General features: G+C 42.0%; 1 pseudogene; it reads right to left on the bottom strand.

Annotated features, from left to right (window-relative positions):
• Positions 1-7,227: 7,227 nt before the first annotated feature.
• Positions 7,228-7,679, bottom strand: LOC118881645 (annotated as a pseudogene).
• Positions 7,680-10,306: the final 2,627 nt, after the last annotated feature.

The following is a 10,306-nucleotide window of genomic DNA, read 5'->3' as shown; positions in this document are numbered from 1 at the left end:
GGGCTTTGGAGATGTGACAATTTTTATTGATTGAGCACATACCATGTGCTGGACACTGTGGAGACACTATACAAGAATCTTATTTAATTCCTTTAATCAACCCAATAAATTAGGCATTTTAGTTCCATTTAATGGGATGAGGATGGTAAACTGAGGTTAAAACAGGGTATGTGGCTTGTTGCAGGCTATAGATCTAAGCCAAAAAATCAAAATTTGAACCCAGGTCTCTCTGGCTCAAAAGCCTAAACTTTTTCTATGACCCCAAAATAATCAAATGTCATTCTCATATTCCTGTATTATTTGGGATTCATATGGGAAAAAGTCAAACTTTTAATGAGGATCCTGACGACTTTCAATTCAAAGACCCAGTTTTTTTTTCCTAATTTTTATTTTAGAATAAGACTTCAAAGCACATATAGCCATGAACTTTTTCTCTTTTTTTGCACTCCAACTTCTGTGACCTCCTCTTTCCACCTGCTTTCACTGAGAACTTTTAGGATAAAACATCGTAACTGGCTGTTCTGATGCCCTCTGGGCTGCATGGGATCAGGAGTGTGGAAACAGCTTCCTTGGGTTCCATGCTGGCTTACCTCCTCTTCTCCCTCAGCCAGGAGCAAGGGGAGAGCTAAGGGCACTATGATTCCATGAAACCCAGGTCATGCTCATGTCTCAGCAGTTTCTCCCCTTTGTTCCCTAAAATCCCTTCTAGTTCTAAGACAGGGAAAGGAATTCTGGTTAGTTGAGGCCCCAGCAAAGTACAAGGCAGTATACTACTATTTAATTTTCACAACATCCACGTCAAACATTGGTATCCTGTATGAGGGTGAAGAAACTGTGGTTCACAGAGGTAAAATAACCACCCAAGGTATCACAGCTGGTGAGTGAGGGTTTGGAGCTGAGCTGTGTCTGACTCCAGATCTTCGATTTTTTCTGTTGTGTTTCCCAGGTTGTAAATTCCTATAGGGAATCTGCCCAAGTCTTACACTTCCTTGCACCCCTCCTCTGTATCTTAGGCATAGTCATATTAATTTATTTTGCTTGCAACTAACAGAAACCTACTCAGATTAGCTTAAACAAATAGAGGGATTTATTATAAGAATACTGGTACCTCACAGAGCCCAAAAGCAGGTCTGAGTCCCAGGAGCAAATGGAAATAATCAAGACCTTGAATGCTATGTAGACTTTCCCTCCATTATGTGAGCTTCTGTGTGTTTGCTTCATTTTTGTTCACTTACACTAGCTTCCTTTACTTCCCACAAATTAAAAAAAAAAAAAAAAAAAAGACTGCAGGCACCTCTAGTTTACATGTGACTAGATTATTCATGCAGAAGACCTTTGTTTTTCCATTTTTTTTTTCTATTTCTCAATCCATTTCAATCTCCTCCACATTCTGTGTTCTCAGGGAAGGGATTAATTGTCCTGGCTAAGGCTTGTATCCAACACTAGCCCAATCATCTGTGTCTAAAGGCTGGGAGTAACGTTGGGCCAAACTGGCAACTTCCCTTGGAACTTCGTGGATGGAGGGAACAGGAGGTGGTTTCAGAAAAACGTAAGGGGGCGATCCCAGAAGTTTTGGTTTTATTAGATAGACAATCTGATAGGTATCCTTTATAATAAATATTGCAACTGTACTACCTCATTAAGACAATCCAGTGATTTATGTATAAAGCATGTAGAACAGTATCAGTTGATATAAATGCTCAATAATGCAGAAAGTTTTTTTGTTTGTTTTTAAAAATATATATACATTCTTTTTCAGATTCTTTTCCTTTATACGTTATTACAAGATATTGAATATAGTTCCTTGTGCTTGACAGTAGGTCCTTGTTTATTTATTTTATATATAGTAGTGTGTATGTGTTAATCCCAAATTCCTAATTTACCCCTCCTCCCTTTCCCCTTTGGTAACCGTAAGTTGTTTTCTATGTCTGTGAGTCTGTTTCTGTTTTGTAAATAACTTCATTTGTGTCATATTTTTTAGATTCCACATATAAGTGATATCATATGGTATTTGTCTTTCTCTGTCTGGCTTACTTCACCTAGTATGATAATCTCTAGGTCCATCCATGTTGCTGCAAATGGCATTATTTCATTCTTTTTTATGGCTAAAGTAGTATTCCACTGTATACATATATATATATATATATATATATATATATATACCACATCTTCTTTATCCATTCATCTGTCAGTGGACACTTGGGTTGCTTCCATGTCTTGGCTATTGGGAATAGTGCTGCTATGAACACTGGGGGTACATGTATCTTTTCAAATTAGAGTTTTCATCTTTTCCAGATATATGTCCAGGAGTGGGATTGCTGCATCATATGGTAGTTCTATTTTTAGTTTTTTAAGGAGCCTCCATACTGTTCTCCATAGTAGCGGCACCAAAAGTGCAGAAGGTTTTTATTCCCTCCTTTGAGTCTTGAGGTGGAAAACAGAATAAATTGTCATTTGGAGAGGAGAAAACATCAGTGCATAAGCTCAAGGAGACATGGCTAAAAGGCCATGGCATTCTTCTTAGAATCGAAATTGGTGCATGCTTATCTCTAAGGCAGAAGTCCTTTGGTTACAGGTAGACTCAAAATGTGTAAAGATTTTTTTTTTCTCCTTCACTTAAAACCGTGCTCTTGACCATAGATGCACATGTGGATTTTTAAAACAAATGTGTTTTAAAAATTCTGATGCTGAGTCCCACCTCCAGGGATTCTGATTCAAATGGTCTGGGGTGGGGCACATACATTAATTTTCCGAAGAGCTTCTGAGGTGAGTCTAATACACACAGAAGGGAGAGCTACTGGTTTATAGCGAGAAGCAATTACCTGATGACCTGAGCCTATTCCAAGAAGATGTTAAAACCAAAAGCGACATGATCACAGGCGGGCAGGGAAGGTGTCTTTTGCTCCAGGCAGACATGGGCCAGGCTCTGAAGTGATGTCCTCTCCAGGAGGTGCTGTGCTGAAGCCATTGATGGGTCTCTTCTGGAGTGAGACCTGTTTTTGGTAATCACAAGAGAAATACTGAAGCTCAGGTGGATCTTGCTAGTGTCAAGTTCATTCCTACTGGCTCCAGTTTGCTCTGCCCTTTTAATTCATCATCTCCGATTTGAAACGGCATTAGGGCATATTAGAAAGAGACTGAAGGGGATGGGAGAACAGGTTCAAGTGGCCTTCCCTGATATACAGCCAAATTTTAAGAGCAGAAGGAGAGTGTACACTAGCTGCATTAGCTCACATCAGGGAAGGGTTCCTGGTCTCAACCTTTGCTCCCTTTCCAGACAGTTACAACAACTGCCCTGCCTAGACAAAATTGATAATAGCACCTTGAATCTGACAACACTTGCAACCTATAAAGCTCCCTCACAAATACCTTACTCTTCCCCAAAGTGTGATAACATGAACCATAGGAGGTGTAAAAGATGATTTTAAGTGGTACACAGAGATTTTTAATAGTTATCTTAAAGCCTATTTGGGAAAACATAATTATCAAGGGAAAACTGATTTCACAGATATTACTTCTTATGATAAAGTAGATGATTAAGGTTTTTTTCCTTCCCCTTTCAGTGAGTTCATTTAAAGAGAAGTGTTCATTTCAGGTTGTGGTAGATATGGTAAGACATTGTGATGTATTTTGAGGATGATCAAAGTTTGGGGTACACTGGGTTATTTCATTGTCACCAGTAATCCAGAGTAAGTTAGTTGTCACTTTTTTTGGCTTTATTTTTATGGATTAGGAAATTGGGGCTTTGAGAGTTTAAATAACTCATCCAGGTTTTTTTTAATGCTCTCAAATTCATGTCTTCTGAATCTAATTCCAGGCTTCTTTCCATGACCTTGCTCTTCTACTGAGAGTTAATGTCTAAGCCAAAACCTTTGTTGTTCTAGCAGGTGAGGAAGGTCTTCGCAGAGCCATCCACACTCAGGATTAATGACACGCATGGCTCTGGACACATAATGGAACGGACCAATCCAGTGGTTCTCTAAGGGTGGTTTCTGGGCCAACAGCCGAAGCATCTACCTGGAATTTGTGCAAATTCTTAGACCCACTCAAAGACTGTTGGGTCAGAAGCTCTGAGGATGGGGCCCAGAAATCTCTGTTTTGTCAAACCCATAGGGTGATTCTGAGGCACACTAAAGTTTAGGAACTATCCTGTGGTTCTCAACTGGGGGTAATTCTATCCCCGTAGGAGATATTTAGCCATATCTGGAGACATTTTTGGTTATCCCACCTGGGGCAGAGGGTGCTGCAGACATCTGGTGAGTAGAGGCCTGGGATGCTGCTAAACATCCTACACAGGACAGCCTCCAACAGCAAAGATTTTTCCATCCTAAGATGTCAACAGTGCTGAGGCTGAGAAAGCCTGTGCCAGACCGATTGACCTTGGCTTGATGAGCATGGTGGTTAGTCCAATGGTGTATACTTAAGAGACCAAAAGTCTCTTGCAGGTTACTTTGGCAGGTTACTTTGGCCTCTGGTTGACTGAGTAGCATGATTTCCATTTGCCAATGCTCACAGATTAGTGGCCAGTGGGCAAGGAAATCCTCCAAGCTGCCCATAGCCATATTCATGATATCTGAAATGGATATCAAATTGTGGTCAGAGTTGGTGGTGGAATCTAGTCCAAGAAATCAGGGCAGCCCAAGGAAAATGCATGGGGCTTGTGTCTGGTGAACCCTACCTGGCCTTCCCAGCACCTAGTACTTCAAACCGTCCCCTGGATGCTAAGATTCCACACCCTCCCAAAAAAGAATGCATATCCAGTTCCCTGATCATGAGGCAGTATATCATAAAAGTCAACAGCACTTTTTGGAGAATCAAATTATTTGGAATCACATCCCTGCTTTACTATTTCTTGGCTGTGTGACTTTGGAAAATTCATCACTTTTCTGAGCCTCGGTTTCCCCATCTGTAAAATAAGGGTGATAATAATTGTAGTACTGATGAGGACCGTAGGACACAATGCATGTAAAACTCTTAGAACAATTCCAGACCCATAGAAAATGCTTGCCACATGCTAAGTATAATCATTATTAATTCTTTGTATTGTCTGTTTAGGTCTTGCATCTTTAAAATGGCAAGTCTGTCCCCTTTGTGCTCAATAGAACGCCCGATGCCCACATGCTAGCGTTCATTCCCAGTCTCCTCGCTCTACCTCATATCTGAGAGTGTATCCTCTTTGTCTAGAACCAAGATTTTCTTTCTCTACTTCATCTGGCAAAGTTGTCCATCAGAAATAAAAGAGAGTTAGATTTTATGATATGCCAGGTGACGAATTGCATCATATGCCTCCAGTTTCTTGGACTCTACATTGGTCCTTGAAGGTTGGTGTGATTTTTTACAATGGGGATGGGACAGATGTCTGTCACTACACTAGCTGCTCTCAGTTTCCAAGGATGCATTTTGAATGATGGGTTATCAGCATCACGCGAGGGATGACTTCGCCCCACGTGGGCAGGCTCTCACTGAAGCTTTCATAAGGTCAGCCTTGCCCGGGTTAATACGGCTTTCAAAATAATAAAGGGGAAGAATCAAAATCTGTCTGCTTTCATTAAGTCTAACCCTGGCCTGCCTATTAGAATATGTGTAACTCAGCACCATGTAGAAGGATGGCTGGCCTCCAGGTTAAGCTAGGTACAAAGGAGAGGAATGGGGCTCCTCATTTATGGTCCAGGAAGCAAATGGGGTCAACATCATTAATATCAGAGCATCCCCCAATTGTCTTCAGATGATCAAACCACTGAGGGAAGGGCCAGTGAGGGAAGCTCGGAACATGTCATTACGATGAGAACTGTTCAAGCTTCTTTTCCTTCTATGTAACCTCAGAAATATGTGGCTCCCAGCTCACACCATCGTCTACCTAGTGCAAAAGCCTCTTTCTGTCTTTGCATCTGAGCCCCACAATGGGAACTCTCCTCCAAGTCAAAACAGAAAAAAATGGGAAAATCTTGCACAGATGGCTGTGCAGCCCTCTTGATAATATTGCCCTCATCTTATATGGAATTATTGGAAAGCAGTTTGAACAGGCTTTGGATTCCAAGGCTGCGGGAGGAGAGAAGTCGGCAGATTCAAACATTATGGGTGCTTCTGTCAGATTTGTTGTTGTTATTCCAGAGTTCTGTTTCTGGGCCACAGAGCATCTCCCAGGGTAGGTGTGGGCTTCATGCAAAAATGATGAAGTCAACAGCCAGCCTCCCTCCTTCAGAGCGAGTTATTTCTTGAGTGTTTTTTTCTGAGCCTCCCTAGGAGGAGAGCACTGATAGATGGAGACTTCTATCTCAAAGGTTTGTTTAGTTTTTCAGGGAGGAGTGATATTTTGGTGACTCATCTTAACAACAGTTGTAGGGGAAAATCTGCTAAAGGTTAAGAGCATTAAACATAAGGAACATGAAACAGTTAAATGACAGAGTATAGTATACCAAGCCCTGTCCTGGGTACAAGGGCAACGGCTCTCAACCTTGGCTGTGCATTAGAGTTCCCCTTGGCGCTCAAAAACAATTTAATAAAAAGAAATACAATCTAATGCCAAACCCCAGACTAATTAAACCGGAACCTCTGGGGATTCTCCCAGGCATCTGCATTTTTCAAAGCTCCTCAGGTGATTTCAATGTGAAATCAGGGCGGAGCATCCCTCACTAAATTGACAAAGTTGAATAGACATAATTTGCTCCCTTGAGAAAGTAAACAATCATGTAAATAAATACAAGTGATATAAGACATTATATGGCACTCATGGTAATGCACACAAGGGATGGTGTTTGGGGAGAGAACGAATAGACTAATTTTCCTTGGGAGGATCAGGGGATACTTCATGGGAGAGACGATGTCAGAATAATTTTGAAGATGACAAAGGATTTTGCCAAGTTGGCAAGCAGGGAAGAAGATTGGAGGGGGGAAGGGAGCTCACATTGCTGTGCATGCAGGTAGAGAAAAGTTAAGAAGATGCTGGAGATTTCCGACCCATAACATAACTATCAGATATGGAACAATTTGTGCAGAGTGCCCTCAACACCCAACCCGGAAGCTGCTCCTGACTGCTGAGAAATCAGTGGCTGGGAAAGTTCCCCTTTCTCTCCAGTGGAACCTGTAGTGTGAGAGCCGAGAGCTGGAAGGCAGTGCTCGTGCAGAGATATCCTTCCACAGACTAAGGGGTGACAGGGAGGACATTGAATGACAGCCAACTTTTTGTGCTGTTAATTTTTTAAAGCAGTTTTTAGCATTTAATGAAATTCATGTGGCTTCAAGCCACCAGGATATCAGACCCCTCTTCCTGCCCTTAATCTTCTCCCTGGCTCTTCTGCTGAAGAATTTGACCTTCATGATGACAGGCAGCTTTAGGAGCTTCTCTTCTCCAGAACATTTTAGTAGCATGATCGTATCACATCCGTGATGGGGGTGTCTCCAGTCTTGGTTTTGGTAGCATTTACCCATGTCTGCTCACTGACCAAGGTCCATAATTTAGTGAGGTTGACAGTGGGGCAGAAGTTCTGGTTCCTCTTTAAGTGGTTATGCCTCATACGAACCTTGTCAGAGTAACCTAGGTAGTGTTTGCCTAAGTTGATCGTGTGGTGATGCCTGCCCCTAGCATGACCCCCGCTTCCCCAGTGCTTCTGGTTCTTGCTGATGTGGCCATTGCCATGGCTCCCGTGGTCCCGAATTTTATGGTTCTTCCTTAGTTTGGATGGTAGGTCAGTGACCCAGACAAATGAGATGTTAATATTTTTGAAGTTGCAACATTTTCATGAGTGGATGCTGTAGCTAATAGAAACAAAAACTGTGGTTACAGAGATAAAATTTATGAAGTCTTGGTACTTGGTGCAAATTTTGAAGACGTGGTATGAATTTCGGCAGTGACATTCACGTTTGGAAATACTTCTTGAGGTCAACACCAATCAAGCCACATACCCATTGCCAGCTGAGTTGTGACCAGGCTTATCCATCATGTGACGTCTTGTCAATTACCACAGCTAATTGTGTCATTGCCCCTAACAATGCTACAACTAAAGCTACAACCACAACAATTTAAAAAACATTTTGAGGGCTTACTATGCCCTAAATGTGTTAACTATTTTAAGAAATCTTTGATTATGTTTTGCCACCTGTACTCCATTTATTTCATTCTTTTCTTTTTTTTTTTAATCAGTCATCAATTTTATACACATCACTGTATACATGTCAATCCCAATCGCCCAATTCAGCACACCACCATCCCCACCCCACCGCAGTTTTCCCCCCTTGGTGTCCATACGTTTGTTCTCTACCATTTATTTTATTCTTAATATTCATCAAATGTTTTACTTACATATCTGTTTACTCATAACAAGGGTAATATTTTGAAAAATTTAAGGAGATACTTTTCTCCTTTTTGTGGTAAATCATGTTCTTCCAATACAGTTTTAATTTTTTAAATTTATTTAAGTATATTTGATTTACAATGTTGTGGTAATTTCTGCTCTACAGCAAAGTGATTCAGTTCTACATGTATATATATATACATTCTTTTTCTTTTTCTTTTCCTTTATGGTTTATCACAGGATGTTGAATATAATTTCCTGTGCTATACAGTAGGATCTTGTCGTTTATCCATTCTATATGTAATAGTTTGCAACTGCTAATTTCAAACCCCCAATTCTTCCCTCCCCCATATCCCCTCCCCCTTGGCAATCACAAGTCTGTTCTCTATGTCTGTGAGTCGGTTTCCTTCCAACACAGCTTTAGAATAAGAAGGAAGAAAGATGCCACCTCGGGGAAGAGAAGAGTGCAGAATAGGGAACATCGTTGTGAAAGATGAAGAAGTAGCTGAAGGCCCATTCCTGCTGCTTCAGATGGCGTGGGAAGAAACAAGTTAGCAGCTCAATGAAGCAGGTGGTGAAATACATGTATCTTTATCAACCTCATTGGGCTGCAGTACAGGCAGGGGAAACCAGCTAGATAGATTGAGGGGGAGATGAAAGCAGAAGAGGATTTTTTTCTTTTTCTGCTTCCTATTTGGGATCTGAGAGGAGAAAGATTTATAAGGTGTCCCCCATGTTAACATGGGGTAGCTACTTCAGAGCCAACTCAGATGCATGCTGTAGTTAGGGGAAGAGTTAGCCTGAGACAGCATCTTAAGCCTCCCTTGGCTCCTGTGGGGACTGGAAAAAGCCAGAATTGTTTCTGAATTACTGAAGGACCCGGATGTTAGCTGAGAATGACTAGAAAGCTTGCCTTAGGGGTTGCTGCTCCAGAAGCAAAGTGATTTATGGTAGGATGCTGCAGGGTGGGCCACCTGGCCTGGGGAATGAAAGGGAGTGGTCGACCACACAGGGATGTGCAGAAGCAGGGAGAGACCCGTCACAGGCCCTGACTGGGTTGGGAGAGCAGAGATCTTAAGTTTACCTATCATGGGCTTCCACGTGGTCCACTGCCAAGCAGGGTACCCAGAAACTGGACAGCAAAGGACAACACCATGGAGACCAGAGGAGCCTGGGTTCAGTGGATGGGCCTGGGTGGGTGGATATGAGGCCCCTTCCATCCCTGCCACCACAGTGCCTTGTTCTCCTGCCTCCTGATCCCCATCCAGGGCTCAATGGAGAATAAGTGTAAGGAGGAGGGAAGGAAATTGGAAACACTGGGGAGAACCTAACTTACCTTAAGAGATTGTTTGAAGTATTGCATCGGACTGTGTTAACTTGATTAAACTAACTTCAGGTTTTCCCCACGACCACTCGAGGTAAGGATTTGTGAGGATTATCAGGTTAATTCAGGAAATATAAATGGTGCATTTTCTTTGAAATCTGAGTATAATGTACAGATTTGTGATCCAACTATCCTAGTTTCCAGGACTGCCGCAACAAATCACCACCAACTGGGTGGCTTGAAATAACAGAAATGTATACTCTCATAGTTCAGGAGGCAAGAAATCTGAAATCAAGGTCTCAGCAGTGTTGGTTCCTCTTGGAGCCTCTGAAGGAGCTTCTTGTGGTTGCCGACAGTCCTGGGTATTTCTTGGCATGTAGACTCATCACCAGAACTCTGTCTCCGTCTTCACATGGCTTTTCCTCTGTGTGTCTCTGTGTCTCTTCTTTTCTTACTAAAGATACCAGTTATTGGATTTAGGACCCACCCTAATCCAGTATGGCCTCATCTTAACTAATTACATTTGCAAAGACTCTCTTTCCAAACATTCTGAGGTTCTGGGTGGGTGTGAATACTTGGGGACACCATTCAACCCAGTACACCAACAACACTTATTTACTTCTCCCCCACTACCCTGTAAGCTCTAGGAGGGCAGTGACCAGACCGGTTTTATGGGTCATATTGGCACCTC

Source organism: Balaenoptera musculus, chromosome 15, assembly GCF_009873245.2.
Source record: "Balaenoptera musculus isolate JJ_BM4_2016_0621 chromosome 15, mBalMus1.pri.v3, whole genome shotgun sequence".
Lineage (NCBI taxonomy): Eukaryota > Metazoa > Chordata > Mammalia > Artiodactyla > Balaenopteridae > Balaenoptera > Balaenoptera musculus.
The sequence above is the reverse complement of the archived record's forward strand: the minus strand, read 5'-3'. Positions and strand labels throughout refer to the sequence as shown.